Raw genomic sequence first — 15955 nt, 5'->3', positions numbered from 1 at the left:
CCCTTAGGGCATATGAGAAGGTTTTATTGCCCCACGTTATCAGGTAACCCACTTGGTCCTGAGGAGAGAGAATTCTCCTGAGAACTTTCCTTGGGGGAAGGGCTGGGACCCCCTGGGAGGTTATCAGGGTCTGGGCAGGACTTGGAAGTGCAGATGCTGGGCTTCTGGAGCTTCCGCAGTGGGTGCTGGGCTTCAGGCCCTTCTCACATACACAGGCTCGATTTCTGACTTCCTACCTAACAACATCCCCCTACAGATGAATGTAAACGTTTTCCACTAAACTAACAATGTAATAAAATATGAGCTAAACGATCTGGAGGTGAAAACACAACAGCTGAAAACCACACCATTAAATAAATAAATGCACTTTCTAGTGAGTGGGTTGTTTGGAGACAGGAAACCTACTTCGGTGTAGTGTAGTCACAGTACACTCAATCACTTATAGTGCAAAGTCTTACGAGAGTATCCTTGTGAACGGCAGCAATTCAGCACACATACATAAGCGATTATAACACTTTTTCTCTATCAAGAATAGTTAGGATGCTGACTTCAATACAGATGTTGATTGCATCAATGTCAATTAAGTTTCCTCTAACATCCCTAGGCTCTGCAGTCTACTAAGCTCTAGCAAACGAAATGGTTTGCTTACTGCAAAGTATGCTGACAGTTCTTATGTGTGTTTCTAGTAGTCAAGAACTGTTCATTTAGAAATAGAATGGCCTGAGAATGTGGACTTTTTTAGATTAATTCTTGTTAAGATGAAAAGCACTGTAATACTAACCAAAATCAGAGTGTAAGTTTCATGTAGGTAGGGATCTTGTTTATAAAATACTTGATCTTTGGTGCCTAGACCCATGCCAGGCACTTGCAAGGCACTCTATGACTGAGCACATTTATCATTAATGGAATGAAAACAGCCTAGCTGTTCACAAGTCGTAATTCAGGGACAGATCAAAAAGTCACTAAGTAAGATATGAGGTCACAAATTCTCTGTATAAGACAGAATAAGAGAGAGCTTTGTTATTAAGAGCAAACATTCAAATTTAGAACATTATGAAGACCATCTTTAAAAATGAGACTTATATTTTGGTTCACATCGATCAAAATTAATCATGTAGTTAAAAGCTTTCTAAAATCTGAAGATGTCTTGGGAACATCAGGAATTAGAAATCTTAGTTCTCTTAGTTTGGGAATTTTTCAGTTTAAAGTGTTTCTGTAGCTATGAGAAGGCTTTTTAAACATTATTTTTGAAATCCATTTCTATTTCAAAATAGTGCTCTTTGTTTTTCATAGTAAGAAGTATTTAGGAATAATATATCTCCCACAAAACCAAAAACTGATCAAAAGGTCTGTTCTAATCAATACTGCAAATACTGAGCAAGAATATCCTTTATTGGGATACAAATTGCACAAGGCACTTTCCCAATAAGTGCTTTTCAAATATCTTTAGATTTTCTCAAATATTATAATTCACCACAGTTCAAATTATTGATTCTCTCTTGTTTTTCCAGAAACATATTGAATGACTATAAAATAATCATTTGAAATTTATTTAAAAAGAATTAAGTAAAGCTACTAAGTTTTTTTCCTGTTTGATTTCATAGACAACTATTTATGACTCTAGAGTCAAAGAGCAATTTCAGTTTATGCAAACCAAGGTATCCAAATGCAGCAGCAGGAGTGACTGAACTACAAGCTCCTGGTAATGCACCCTTACATTGCAGCTGTTAAAAATCCCTTTTACAACTAACTTAACAGTACAGCAATGTTATTTCTAAGTCATAAGAGGAATGGAACTAAAAAATCATGTATCATGGACTTTTATTTAAAATGGTACTGGGTTAGATTTAATGCACTCATATGGGAATACAACTCCAAAAAAAAAATTCTCAACATTCCCCAAGGTCAAGGTGAGCAGACTACCCTGTCTCCTGGCCGTGCGTCACAGATGTCTGACTCTGTTTCATGGTGGATTCTCTAGATGAACATCAAAAAGCACAGAAAATAAACGTAATGCCTATCCTGGATGGAAAATAGTTTCCTGTTCTCAAGGGGAAGATGTTTTTCTACAACTCAGGGCACATACCTACTGTGAAACTCAGCATTCACCTGTCACAAACAGCAGTGGCATTTGCAGTTTCTTGTCATCTCCGATCAAACCTTTGAACAGTTAGAACTAACGCCTCATTGTTCCTGAATTAGACATAACTCACAAATTCGGAAGCAGTGGGGCTGGTGAAGACAATAAAATTCAGTCTTCAGACAATCAGTTGTGATTTTAGTTAAATTTTTGCTCCCCTTGAAGCTTGAAATAGATGAACACTCATTGCTATTATTTTTTAATTTTTTTATTCTGTCATATTTTCAAAAGTTTACTCTCACTGCCAGATTCTTGCCACCAAATGCATCACTTTTCTTCCAGGTAGTTAAACTTAATTCCTCCTCCCCCCCACGTGGATGAAGAATTTAAATCGATTAAATATGGAGGGGCACAAAAGGAACTCTTTGAATTTATCCTAAGTAACTGAGAGACATTTGCCAAAAGCATTTTCAAGCACAACTGTTCTTTTTTTCCCACTGTTTATTTATTTATTTTCATCTACTTGAATTGGGGGGTGGGGGACCGGAAATAAAGAGAGAGGGAGATATTCCACAGCCAGATCTTCCAATCCAATGCCCACCACAGCTGAGTCTAGGTCAGGCAGAAGCCACAAGCCCAGAACTCCGTCTGAGTCTCCCACATGGGTGACAGCGGGCCAGCATCTGAACCACCTGTGGCTGCCTCCCGGAATGCACCAGCAAGAAGCTGAACTGGAAGCGTGCTAGAACTGGCCCTTGGCACTGCAGGCTTCCCAAGCAGAAGCTTAACCAGCTGAGCCACGGCATGTGCCCACCAGAAGCAATTGTAGAAATCAAACATAGTAAAGAATTCTAAGTAGCACTGTTCCCTTAATATTTTAAATCTTAAATATAAATTTATAATATCAGTGTTATCTATTGAAAACAAAAAGAAAGTCCTAAGTATTTTTAAAACAATTTCCATTAGCAATCTGTTATGCTATCTAATTTTATTATTTTGAAAAAAACTCCTTTACCATATAAACCTGATCTATGCAGTGCTAAGTAGCCATCTTATTTTAACATCTGTCAAATTCATATACCCAATTTTGCATACCTTTGCAGTATTCATTTTATTCTTCTGTCTCTATAGTTTACTGTCTTAATGAGCACAGACAAGCGAACACACAAAACGACCTTGACTATCCTTTAACAGAAGACTACTCAATGAACAACAGTATTAAAGAGACCCTATACAGACATCAAGAGTTTGTAAGACATCTCTTAAGGTGGCATTACCACTCTGGCAAGCAATTTGGCTCTGTGGACCACGGGCCTGGAAAGTGTCAATCTGTCTTAACAAAGTGGTCCCATATCCATCAATGAACTCCAAGGAAATAGTCATAAGTGAATATACAGTGTCACTGTTTGCAACAGAAAAACAGTAAAATCTATAGTAAACTGGGTAAGTAATTTATGGTGTGTAATATATAATAAGCAGTTTATAAAATGATATCCAGTAATATTGATGAACACAGAAAAGCAATTATATTTATGTGGAAGCTATAGAATAATAAGAATAATGTTAGTAGTAGATGTTTCTGAATGCTGACATAGTGAGCAATTTTACTTCTAATCTTTTGTATTTTTATGATTATCATAATAATCAAATACCATAACAACAAAATAATGAAAGCTGTTAGCTTACAAAGATAGGAAATCAATTCAACAACTTAATATGGCTTGTATCCAATCTTTGGATTAGGACAATTAAAATATTCTTGTAATTTGAATATTTAGAAAACATTTCCCATAGCATGTATGATTTTGTAATCAGCTAAAATGTGCATTTAAATGTTTCATCTTGTCAAACCAAGTCTTAATCTTTCTATTGCACTGCTGTTTTTTAAAATGCAAGCTTACTTTTGGTCTGCACTTCTACTCTTGGATTATCACATTAAGACTCCCTAATATAACTGTCCTGACAAAACTGCTCTCTTTATTGCTATGTCGGTCTTGATCTCAATGCATAGAAGTCGGCATTTACTAATGAAAATATGACAACAACCAAGTGATGATGTCCAAACTGAAGACCCCTTTTCTCTTAAATAATAATGCTATGGGAAAAGATCACAGGGATAGGAGAAAATATGAAATTTAAAACCAGGAAAGAAATCACATGTAACTAAAAACTGGAATGTTGGTGCTGGCCTTGTGGCTTAGCGGTAAAGCTGCCCTTTCAGAGGTCAGCATCCATATGGGCACCGGTTCCTGTCCTGGCTGCCCCACTTACAATCCAGCGTCCCTGCTAATGGCCTGGGCAGCAGCTGAAGGTCCTAGTGCTTGGGCCCTTGATGCCCACTGGGAGACCCAGAGGAAGGTCCTGGTTCCTGGCTCCTGGCTTTGACCTGGCTCTGCCCTGTTGTGGTCACTTAGGGTGAACCCGCGGATAGAAGATCTCTCTCTCTCTCTCTCTCTCTCTCTGTAATTCTGACCTTCAAATAAATAAATATTTTTTAAAAAGTGGAATATTATATTCTCATTTTTTGAGCTTATTTATGAACTGTGTGAGCACGGTATTGACAACATTACCAAACAGGAACTCAGATCAGGGAGATCCACTCAGATTTACAAAATACCATGCCCATAAATTGAGAATTTCCAGAAATAATGTCTATAGTTAAGGAAACTACTTTATAGAACTGCAAGTCTTTTAAATCTCCTGTGGATTATCTTACATGAAATACCTGTGAAAGGGTGTGCACATATATTCTCAAATATATGCCTAGTTCTAGAAATCATAAAAATGAATTTACATTTTAGCTCATGAGTGTCAAGCAATCTATAAAAACGATTGCTATCCGAGGGGATCCTCAATTTTAGGATTATCCTATGATTAAGATTCAAGATTGCCTACGATAATTTTAGGCTCTTCGTATTTTCAAAAAGCCTAACAGTATCTTCTAAGTAAAACTACAAACAAATGACCTGGTCTCAGTCCACACACACGGCACTTGGTTCCATGTGCTTGATCTTTCACATCTTTCCTGAGCTATTTTGACAGGAAGTACAACTCTTTGTATGCTGAATTCACTTCTTTTCACTTGCCACCCTTAACTGATGGTGAATGACCTTGTTCAGCTCCAGGGTATTAATTTCTACCAAGTTTTCCACATGTCAGTCTGTTCTCATCCATAGTAATAAGCTGACTAAAAAAAAAAAAAAAGGCTTGACTAACAGTGCACTTCTTTAAGTTCTCCACCCTTCCATTCCAATATCCTATGAACATGAAAAGAAACTAGCATTAATGTATTCAGTAACCCATTGTTCCACTCCCCACCCTAAAAACACCAGTGTATTTTTAGCATATAAACCTCTAACTTCATAGAAAAGGAACATGAACCAATATACTATACTAAACGCAGCAATAGTTTCAATAATTAAAATGGCTTTACAAATACAGATGTAACACTGACAAGGGAGTCTAAGAAATGTTGTGTCTCCCCAGCTTTGTACACTCCTTGACTTACTGTAATTTTTCTAACCTTCCCAATGGACAGGTGTTGTTTGTTGTATAAAATGGAAAGTAATCATTCTTACCTTGAAGCACATGGCAGAACTAAACAGATAGAAAATAGTACAAGTAAACTGTCAACCCCAGTGCTAGGCACCAGTAGAGCACTCAATAAACACTAGAAACTATTATTACATTGTTCATATTTTTCTGAGTAGGTAAAACTTCAATGCATACCACTGCATATTGAACTAAAATTTTCATTAGTGTTAGCTTTGATTCACACAGATCCAATCTGAGTTGTAATATTCAAATAATAGTTCAACTTGTCTTCTTCAAAATGGGGCAGTCAATGTTTTCTTTGGAGACTGACCACTGATTGATTGCTGTTGCTTGGGACAAAAGGCCTTCTGTTTATACAGCATAATGCTGTAGATAAAAGTATTCTATTGAAGTTCACATGCAAATACAGTATTCTAGTACCTGAGAAAGTCCGGAGTTGTCAGTGTGGTTTAGTTGACATAAAATTATCATTTTTTTGTTTGCACATATGTTGTGTGTTTTTTTTTTTCCAGTTTCCTGTTTTGAATGACAGAGGGTTAGAAGTATAGAGTGGGAAGTTGGGGGATGTGCTCCCTTACGAATATTCTAGAATATAGAAGAGTTGAAGTTTGGAAGGAGACAGGTTGAGGTATAAAATCTTTTAGGTTGAGGGGTAAAATGCTTTAGAAGTGTTCACTTATCTTAAAGAATTCCAGTTTATTGTTTGACGATTTGTTTCATGCATTCTAACAATATTATCCTCATAACATTCAATGTACGCAAACAGACACTCATTTTTCTCTAAAACCACCTAAGTCTCAATTGCTAAAAATGGTGAAACTACAGGTGGATCTAAAAGCAACAAGAGCCAATCTCTGATTTTTTTTTTTTTTGGAGGGAAGCCAAATGCTATTGCCTGCAGTAAGTTAACTTCAGATCAAGGGACCAAAGCCATAATTTGTTGCCTTCAAAACCATTACACATTTAGAACTATACTATCTGTAGTTTGTACATATATGGTGAACATTTCTCTAACTGTCCTATACTGTCTAATACATAGTATATATTTACACATACACAATCTTGATCAAAATTATCTTGGTTTCTCAGAAGATGGATATGTTTTAGGTTCAAATCACAGTACTGAAGACTTGAGAAACACTTTTGACCTGACATAGTTTAAGAGCACAGAACTGGAATTCCGCCTCACTGCTTTATCTGCCAAGATGATTTTCAGTGCTGTGTGCTTGTGGTTCTGTAGTTTTATTGTATACTTTAGCAGTAACATTGTTTAATTTGGTTCTCTGTTTAACTTGAAAAACAATTAAATGCAAATTAGGATTTTTATAAGTAAACCAGTGGGTACTAGTAAAACAGTGGTGCTCGGTTTGAGAACATTAATTATATGAGCTTTAGTCCATCTTCCCCTAACCTTAGAAGAAAAGTCATGGCTATAAGGGAAAAGCAAGATTTTGACTTTGGTCTCTTACAAATTGACTAGGTCCCCATTTTATTTCCTGGAAAAATAGCTTAGCTTTTCCGATCTATGCTGCTGTGGGCAAGACAAATAAAGAAACATGTCAACAACGAAATAAACACAAACGTAGTTGCATCATTACTACATGGGAAGGCTCCTTCTAATAAGGACATGTTGCTATAGAAAGGGCATGTCTTGCATTTCCAAAATTAAAGTGTCGTTTATGGATTGCACTCAAAATGTAATTTCCAGTGGGGTAAGGAACACAACAAATGTATTTTTTTTTGTCTTCACAAGATGTTTGTGAGAGTTCCCTTTCTCATCTAGAGAATCTCATATTCTCATAGTTGGCTGAGAATATTAATATGGAGAAAAATACAACATTTGCAAGAAACAATATGGAGTTTGACCAAGGTTAACAACTAGGTCTTACTTTGAACCTTCATTTGATTAATGAACTAAGTATCTGTTCTCTAAATAAAACTTTATGGTTTTCCTGACAATGGCATGATTCTTAATAGGTTTCTTGTCTCTGGTTTCTAGTCAGATGATTTTTGACACCATTGCTATAAAAAGGGCAGAGTAAATTTACCACGTTTAGAAATGACAGGTGCCAACCAAACACTCATGGACTTCTAAGAGGCACTTAGATAAACTGATGTTTGGTCTTCTTCAGATTATTATTAAGTAAGCATCTTATCAGGATGCTGCTCAGTATATTCGCAGTGCACTTGTGTTCCTAGTCAAAGGAAAACAAATACAACCAATGTGAGATACAAAGCAAGGGTTTTCGCTGCTGTTGTTTTGTTTTGTTACGGATGCACATAATCCCTTGCAGGGAGTGAAATGCCTAGAGGAGAAAGCAATGTGTCTCATTTTCACCTTAGTCCCCTCAGAAAGGTAAGCAGAGCAGGTGTGCCCTGAGCTTGGCACGCCGCAGGTCACTCCTGTCTGGATCTGCCCACAAAGACTTTGCTTCTCATTGGAGCAATTACTCATCACTTCAGGAGATTCTCAATAAAATCAATTGGCCTCATTTTCCTGACCTACAGAGCAGCTTTGTTTAGTGCTAAAATGAGTTTCATGATTCTTATCATTTACCAAATAGCCTGCTCAGTTAATCATCCTTTCTGGAATGAAAAAAGTACTCTATTCATTATATATCCCTTGCTGTGGTTTGAGAATGAATTGGTCCTCAAACTCATGTAAGAGTTTAGTCCCCCAAGTCTTATGTTAACAGAACTACTCCCAAAGCCTTACGTTAACAGCACTACTTCAATGAAAAGCTAATCCAACAGAGTCTCAGGGAAGTGATTATATTGGATCAGGACATTTAGCAGGATTCCCAGTGATCGGATTCTATTGGCTTTACTGGGAGAGACACAGACACATACAGATTTGCATGCTCCCTATCTCTTGTTACATGATGCACTGTGCCTGAAAGAACTCTATCACCAGATGCCAAAGGCAAGGGACCTGCCCAGTCTTGGACTGTGAACCTCTAGAACTGAGAGCCAAAAACAAACAAACAAAGTAATTTCTTTAATAAAGTTAGCTTGCCTCAGGATTTCATGATAGTAGTGAAAAGCTGACTGACACACCATCAACTCTCCAGGAAAAAACATAGCACCACACTTCTCAGGATCCAATGGGTTGTGTTCTTGGGCCCTTGACACTCAGACCAATGCGTTTGGTCCACTATTCTTTTTTTTTTAATTTATTATTATTATTATTATTATTTGACAGGCAGAGTGGACAGTGAGAGAGACAGAGAGAAAGGTCTTCCTTTGATGTTGGTTCACCCTCCAATGGCCGCCGTGGCCGGCGCACCGCGCTAATCCGATGGCAGGAGCCAGGTACTTATCCTGGTCTCCCATGGGGTGCAGGGCCCAAGCACTTGGGCCATCCTCCACTGCCCTCCCGGGCCACAGCAGAGAGCTGGCCTGGAAGAGGGGCAACCGGGACAGAATCCGGCGCCCCGACCGGGACTAGAACCCGGTGTGCCAGCGCCGCAAGGTGGAGGATTAGCCTAGTGAGCCACAACGCCGGCCCACTATTCGTTTTATAGTCTTTGAGACCTGTAAACCACGCTCCTTCTGTGTATTTGGTATCTCTTTTCTTTGCTCTGCACTCTTGAGTAGGGGATCTTAGGTGAAGACAGTGGGTGGATGTGAAAGACAAAGGAAAAATGCTCAGAAGATGATAACCTTTTAACATGCAAATTATCTAGGATGAGTTCAACATTTGCAGTGACATGCACAGACCTGCAGATACACGTGGGATTCGCAGTGCCTGAGCTAGCCTGCTTTTAGAAAGTATCGGTGTAAGTGGAGAGTTGTAGTCTTCGCATGGTGACCTTCAGTGTGCATGCTTCCTCTAGAATGAAGAAGATGAGAAAGAGGCAAACAAAATAGCCAACAGAAGAGTAATGAACCATTTCATGCTGGACACATAGAAACATGAGTAAAAGAGAAAGTGGACATCTGAGAGAGAGAAAAGAAGGGCAAATCTCCTCATATTAAAAATGCATATATTTGTAGGTTTTAAATATTTTAGTAAAATCGCTATTCATATGTTGAATCCTAAGTATCTAAAATGCAACATTACCAAAAGTGCCTACATTACAGTTTGTGGTACCAAAGTAACACAGACGCTAATAACTGCACCCTTTATTCGAAGGGACTCATTGGGCATCACCATGTAATCTGACAGGAGGAAAAGCCAATCAGCACTAGGCAGGGAAATATATCTCCAGCAATATCCAGTGGGTGGGAACTAACTAAAGGGGAAACAACATAATCTCAACTCACTGGCTCCATCTGTCCTTTCAAGAGAAAGGCAAGAAGTCCTAACGAGAAGCATCTCCAACTATTAAGGCTCAATTTGTGGACCAAAAGGTATTCTACTGGACAGATACATTCACTGTTCCAAGCCTGCTCTGACAGGTGCAACGCTGTAGGGCAGTCAACTTTGTCTTACTAATTCTCTAAGTGCATCAATTTTCTCAAGTGATGACATCATCCTTGACTATCTCCCACAGAAACACAATTATTGTCTCCTACTGTCTAGATTAAAGCATTGACTCCAGCCTGATGCCTTGATGATACCAACAGTCAGCCAAGTCCTTCTAACCTTGGCCATTCCCTCGTCAATATCTCTACTGGTCAAAACCAGATCGATCTTCCTAAAATCTGTGAAACACATCCATCCCTCTGTTCTAAAGCTGTGAGGGCTGCTCACTTGAAGTTGACCTCACTGTTAGGTAGCTTCTTTGACGATGATAAGATCATCCACTTCAAACCTTTTCCAGGCAATGCAACATCCCTGTGAATTGCCCTGTATTTGAGGGCAAATGGTCAGGATTAGAATCCTGACCTCACCTTGTTGCAGGGTGATGTGGGGCAAGTAACTGACATTTCCTCAGTAAAACTCTGCAGCAAGGTTGGACAGATGATTTTTTTTTTTTTAAATGTATCTTCTTCTCTTGGTGGCTGTGAGGACCAATGGCAACCATCTCAGGAAAATGCCCAGCTCTTGATGCTCAACAAATGCAGAGATTAGTATCAGACACTTGTTTATACCAACATCTCAGGTGCAATGTATCCCTCTCCTCATCGTATTTCTTTACGTCTTGCTCAGATTAACCCTAAATGCGTCTCTGAACCAACAAATCAGCATGCCAATATTCCCCTAGAATCTGTTTCATGTTTTCTGCATGAAATTTTTTGTAGAGTGAGCCTTCAACCATGCTGCACTTCCTTAGGTAACTACCATGAGCCTGCTATGAGTCTAAAAGGAGTTGCATTAAATTTTTCAGGTTTTAAGATTACTGAGGTTCTGAATTTATTCATCTGGTCTCTACAAGTGGAGTGTAAGACCCATGGGGACAGAAATGCTATCTTGCATTTTTTATGTAACCACAGAGAGCCAAGTCTGAAGCTGGGTAGCTGTTGGACACCTATTTCTAATGTCTGCGAAGTCTGCATGTATATACCTCAGTACTGCCAGACCCTGACATCTCTGCTTGCAGTAGGAATTTACCAGCCCCTCACAAACCCAGAGTGGGTTAACACGAAGCCTCTGGCGACTTGACTTCACTACCTTTTCTTCTTGCACTGTTCCCCCTTCACACTGATGCTCTTGTGGGTGTGACATGAAGTCAGGAGATGAACAATCAGGACGCTGGTGGCAGAAATTCTGTAATAACACAATGAATAGGTTCATGGTCTACACTAACATTATTGACAGATGTGGCCTATGAACAGGGAAAAAAAAGACTGAAATGGAGTAAAAGAGAGACTTCAATTTAGCGGATGTATCATTTCACAAGAGAAATCACATTGTGTAGCAGCAATAGCACTGAAAACTTGGCAAAAACTATCAAGTTGTTGGAAGGTTGTTATTTACTGACCTCACTGAGATAAACTTCAAAAAAAACTTCATTTTTACATAGATAAGGTGAACAAATTTCACCCACACTCCTGTTCTCCTCCTTCCTTATTCTTTAATTTTTTAATGATATACTTTCAGTTTATTTTATAATCATAAGCTTAACCCTCCATTAAGTAAAGATATCTTATCCATCAGTCACTATTCCTTATCAGACAACAAATGACTTAAAAGAGCTGGAATTCCCAGCCTCTCTGAATACTCTTGAGGTCTTTGCTCAATACTTTATGAAACCTTTTGTCTTAAGAGAGTTAGAGGGGCTGGTGCTGTGACTCAGCGGGTTAACGCCCTGGCCTGAAGCGCCCACATTCCAGATGGGTGCCAGTTCGAGACCCGGCTGCTCCACATTCGATCCTGCTCTCTGCTGTGGCCTGGGAAAGCAGTAGAAGATGGCCCACGTCCCTGGGCCCCTGCACCTGTGCGGGAGACCCAGAAGAAGCTCCTGGCTCCTGGCTTTGCAACGGCTCAGCTCTGGCCATTACGGCCAATTGGGGAGTGAACCAGCGGACGGAAGACCTCTCTCTCTCTCTCTCTCTCTCTCTCTGCCTCTCTTCCTCTCTGTGTAACTCTGACTTTCAAATAAATAAATAAATCTTTCAAAAAATAAAAAGAGAGTTAGCTTATTTAAGAAAATTATTCTTGACATTAGCCATCCTGACTTACTGGATCCCAGTCATGCTAATAATTGCCTCTGTAATTTCACAACAGAACATTTGTGTCATTTTCTTCTGAAAAAAAAAGAGGACTAAAAGTATTTATGTTGTGAATATATATTTAAGAGTAAATGAGGCCGGTGCCATGGCTCACTTGGCTAATCCTCTGCCTGCAGCGCCAGCACCCAGGGTTCTAGTCCCGGTTGGGGCGCTGGATTCTGTCCCGGTTGCTCCTCTTCCAGTCCAGCTCTCTGCTGTGGCCGGGGAAGGCAGTGGAGGATGGCCCAAGTGCTTGGGCCCTGCACCTGCATGGGAGACCAGGAGAAGCACATGGCTCCTGGCTTCAGATCGGCACAGTGCGCCGACCGTAGCGGCCATTTGGGGAGTGAACCAACGGAAGGAAGACCTTTCTCTCTGTCTCTCTCTCTCTCTGTCTAACTCTGCCTGTCACAAAAAAAAAAAAAAAAAGAGTAAATGAAATAACACACATGAAACAAGAGATAAAATACCCCGTAGGTAATGCTATAATAAGTAAGAGATATCATTTAACTGAGAAGTATGCCTGAGACAAATTCTTTCCATCATGAAAGGCAGATGGATTATATCTGAGGATATTACAGAAAGCAGTGGAGGTCGGGGTAGCACACAGGTATAATGCTCACAGAGCGGGTCATCATGACCAAAGCGTTTTCTTTCCATGCAAACTTAACATTCTTAAGTGAATTCTATACTTTCTTGAATGAGTTTATTCTGGGGAATAAATCCCGCCAGTATTCAACAGACAGTTAAACTTATTAACACATCCCTATGAGAGGAGCACTTTATGTGCCAATAAATTTAAAATCAATATAAAGTTTTTTCTCTCCTTCAACCTCCTAGTTTATTTTTATGTCCTCAATTCACATTTTAATTCATTCCTCACCACATTTTTGTACATTTCTCCCAACCTACAATGCCACTTGGAGTATGAATTTGCATGTATTTGCACTGGAGTAGCATACAACTATATTCTTTGAGAAGGCAGTCCCTGAACACAACACTCAAAGAGAGCAATATGAGAAATTCCCATCTCAGCCTCCCTCTTTAAGTAAATGAAAACACTTCAATCCTACACTATTTCTAGATTAACATGGCTTCCAATATCCATCGCTTGTCAATCATCCTGGTAACAACTCTAAAATTTTCAAAAACCAGAGGAAAACCAAGCCACCTAGGGCTTAACTAGAATGTCCTGGTCAGAATGCTCCATTTTGTACTTGCACTCCAAAGAGCATGACAACATAATCTTAAAACCAAACATATAACTTCCTACAAAGTATTTCTCTCCTGCTGAAATTACCAACAATGATTCAGATTCTGAAAACTGTAACTGGTTACCATTTGAGAAAGAACATTCAGTTGGTCCACTTTAATTCTTCTAAAAGACGCCAGTTATATCTGAACCAACACCACGGCTGCCCTGCATACCAAGAGCTGCGCAGAGAGACGATGCTCTGATCTGTGTCTAGAATGGAACACTAGGACACGCCAGCTGCAGACTGAACATTGTGTATCTCTACTCTTAAGGAGATGTCTAGAAAGCTCATAACTTGTGGTCATCTGTCTTTTTTGTTGAGGAATGATTTGACTCACAAAAGGTAGTGTGCAGAAGGAGAGAATGAGGCAACACCGAGCCTTGCTCTTCTCCCTAACAACCCCACCTGCGACAGGGGGCTGCCCACGCTCTGCACGCACTTCCCATGCTTCCTGAAGGTGTCACCAGGAGGGTTCTATTTTCAAATGGTCACAAAAAGAAAATGAAGACAGAGGGCTATTCTTGAAGTGAATTCAATTAATATGATGCTCACTAGCCATAAAATAACAGTTTCTAAGGACAAAATATATCTTTTAGTGGTATGTGGGATTTCAGGAAACACAGGATTTAGAGAAAAGCTGACTTTCTGAAATTGAGGACATGCACTTTACATGCTTTATCCAGCATCAGCACTTGTAATGTGGCTAGCCTGATGGAGGAACTAAGTGTTGAAGTTTAAAGTTTATTTAAATGCATTACCTTAAATTAGATTAAATCGTAAACAGACACATATAGTTACCATATAAGACAACACAGGCTGAGCACCATCATTCAAATCTACCAAGAGTGTTTATACAATGCTTAATTTTTTCCCAAAAGTATTCTTTAGGGAACTGGATCTCAAATCTGTGTTCTTGACTATACAATTGCAAAGTCAGTGTGAAATAAAAATAAATCTATCATCCACTAGTTGAAACTGCATGAAACTTAATGTGTTTGACCTATGGACTTTTTTCTCCGTGTTTGCTATGGCATTACAGAGAAAGAGGAAAGTAAAAAGAAAGCAATCAATTGTTTCCTTTTATTTTGCAATCAACATTTCCCTGCAGTTTGTTATCTGAAAGCCATAAGAAAAACCAGACTAGAGAATGGAAAACAAGAACACAACAATAATAACAAATAGGAGTATGTGATGGAGAGAGAAAATGTACAGGATTAAAAACAGTGACCTTTAATTCCCACCAGTGTTCAGACTAGGAGGCACATGCATCAACAATCAGACAAAGTGGGAAGATGACAAGTTTTAAAATGCGTTTTGCCAGCAACCACAGGACCAAATAATTCTGACGTTTCAAGGGCCCTTACACATTATCCACTTCCATCTGTCCTGCAGATCTATGTAATTTGAAACCCAGAGAAGTAGAGCTCTCAGAGTCCCTGGGATAATAGCTAAGCTTGGGCCCAGCTGTCGGGTGGGTGCTTACTCCACTCTGACTTGCCCACTGCCTCTGCTGAGCAGAGTGGTGCTCCAGTGGACAAAGAGCCTCCTCTCCACCTCCACTTGTCCTGACCTCTGGTGAGCCGGTGATAAAGACGATTTCAAACCACACTCCTCGCTGGACACAAAGGCTCCCTTCCCTGCCGGGGCATTCCTAAAGACCGTGCAATTTACACAGTTTACCAAACACAGCGTGAAAAGGGGGAATTATAAAAGAGAAGGCTTACATGGGAATAATTTTTGAGTTTACGCTGCCCTGAGCTATAGAAGTAGTTCACACTACACTCAAAAGACGTACGGGTTCAAGAGAGACATCTCCAAGTTTTAAAGCAAATGACTACTGATGTAACTAGGCTTTGGCGACTGAAGGGGATGATGACAAGATATTAAGATAAAAGCACACAAGCATTTGCAGGAAAAGAAAGAAGCGACCATCCTCATTTTGGAGTTGAAACTCAGATACCATCTAGCCCAGAACCCTCGCTCTACCCACAAAAACTCTGTGAAGCCAGATTTTAAATGGCTGGCTCCAAGTCACCCCTCAAGCAAGCAGAATTGGATTTTAGGCTCCATGTTCAGAGGCCTTTTTTTTCTTTGACTTTTGTTTTGTTTTGATTTTACTCTAGAAACCACTATAGGACAGATGACTATAAACCAAAATAATAAGAATGATAATAATAATAAAAGACAATTATCCTGCATATGTCATGATTGTTTAAGAATGTCCATTTTCGAATTGAGTCATATTTTGACAAAAAATTTCCCATGATTTTATATGCAGTTTCAAGGGGTATTGGTGCAAGACAGAAAATTCAGGAGCTGTGTGAAAGACCAAGAAATAAATCTACTTTATTGTCTGAATTTTGCAGACTTTTCTGGTTCTCAGATAATCTTCTGCAGATAAATGCCATACTACTGCTGATAAGAGCAAGCGTATAAATAACACTGCACATTTTAAATGTCATGTACT

General features: G+C 39.2%; 1 protein-coding gene across 50 annotated transcripts in view; it reads right to left on the bottom strand.

Moving 5' to 3' along the window:
* ARPP21 (cAMP regulated phosphoprotein 21) overlaps positions 1-15955 on the bottom strand; it is a 160415-nt gene that overhangs the window by 88982 nt on the left and 55478 nt on the right. The window lies entirely within an intron of this gene.

This window comes from Oryctolagus cuniculus, chromosome 4, assembly GCF_051225735.1.
Source record: "Oryctolagus cuniculus isolate XC-2025 breed Fujian yellow rabbit chromosome 4, ASM5122573v1, whole genome shotgun sequence".
NCBI classification, from domain to species: Eukaryota; Metazoa; Chordata; class Mammalia; order Lagomorpha; family Leporidae; genus Oryctolagus; species Oryctolagus cuniculus.
The sequence above is the reverse complement of the archived record's forward strand: the minus strand, read 5'-3'. Positions and strand labels throughout refer to the sequence as shown.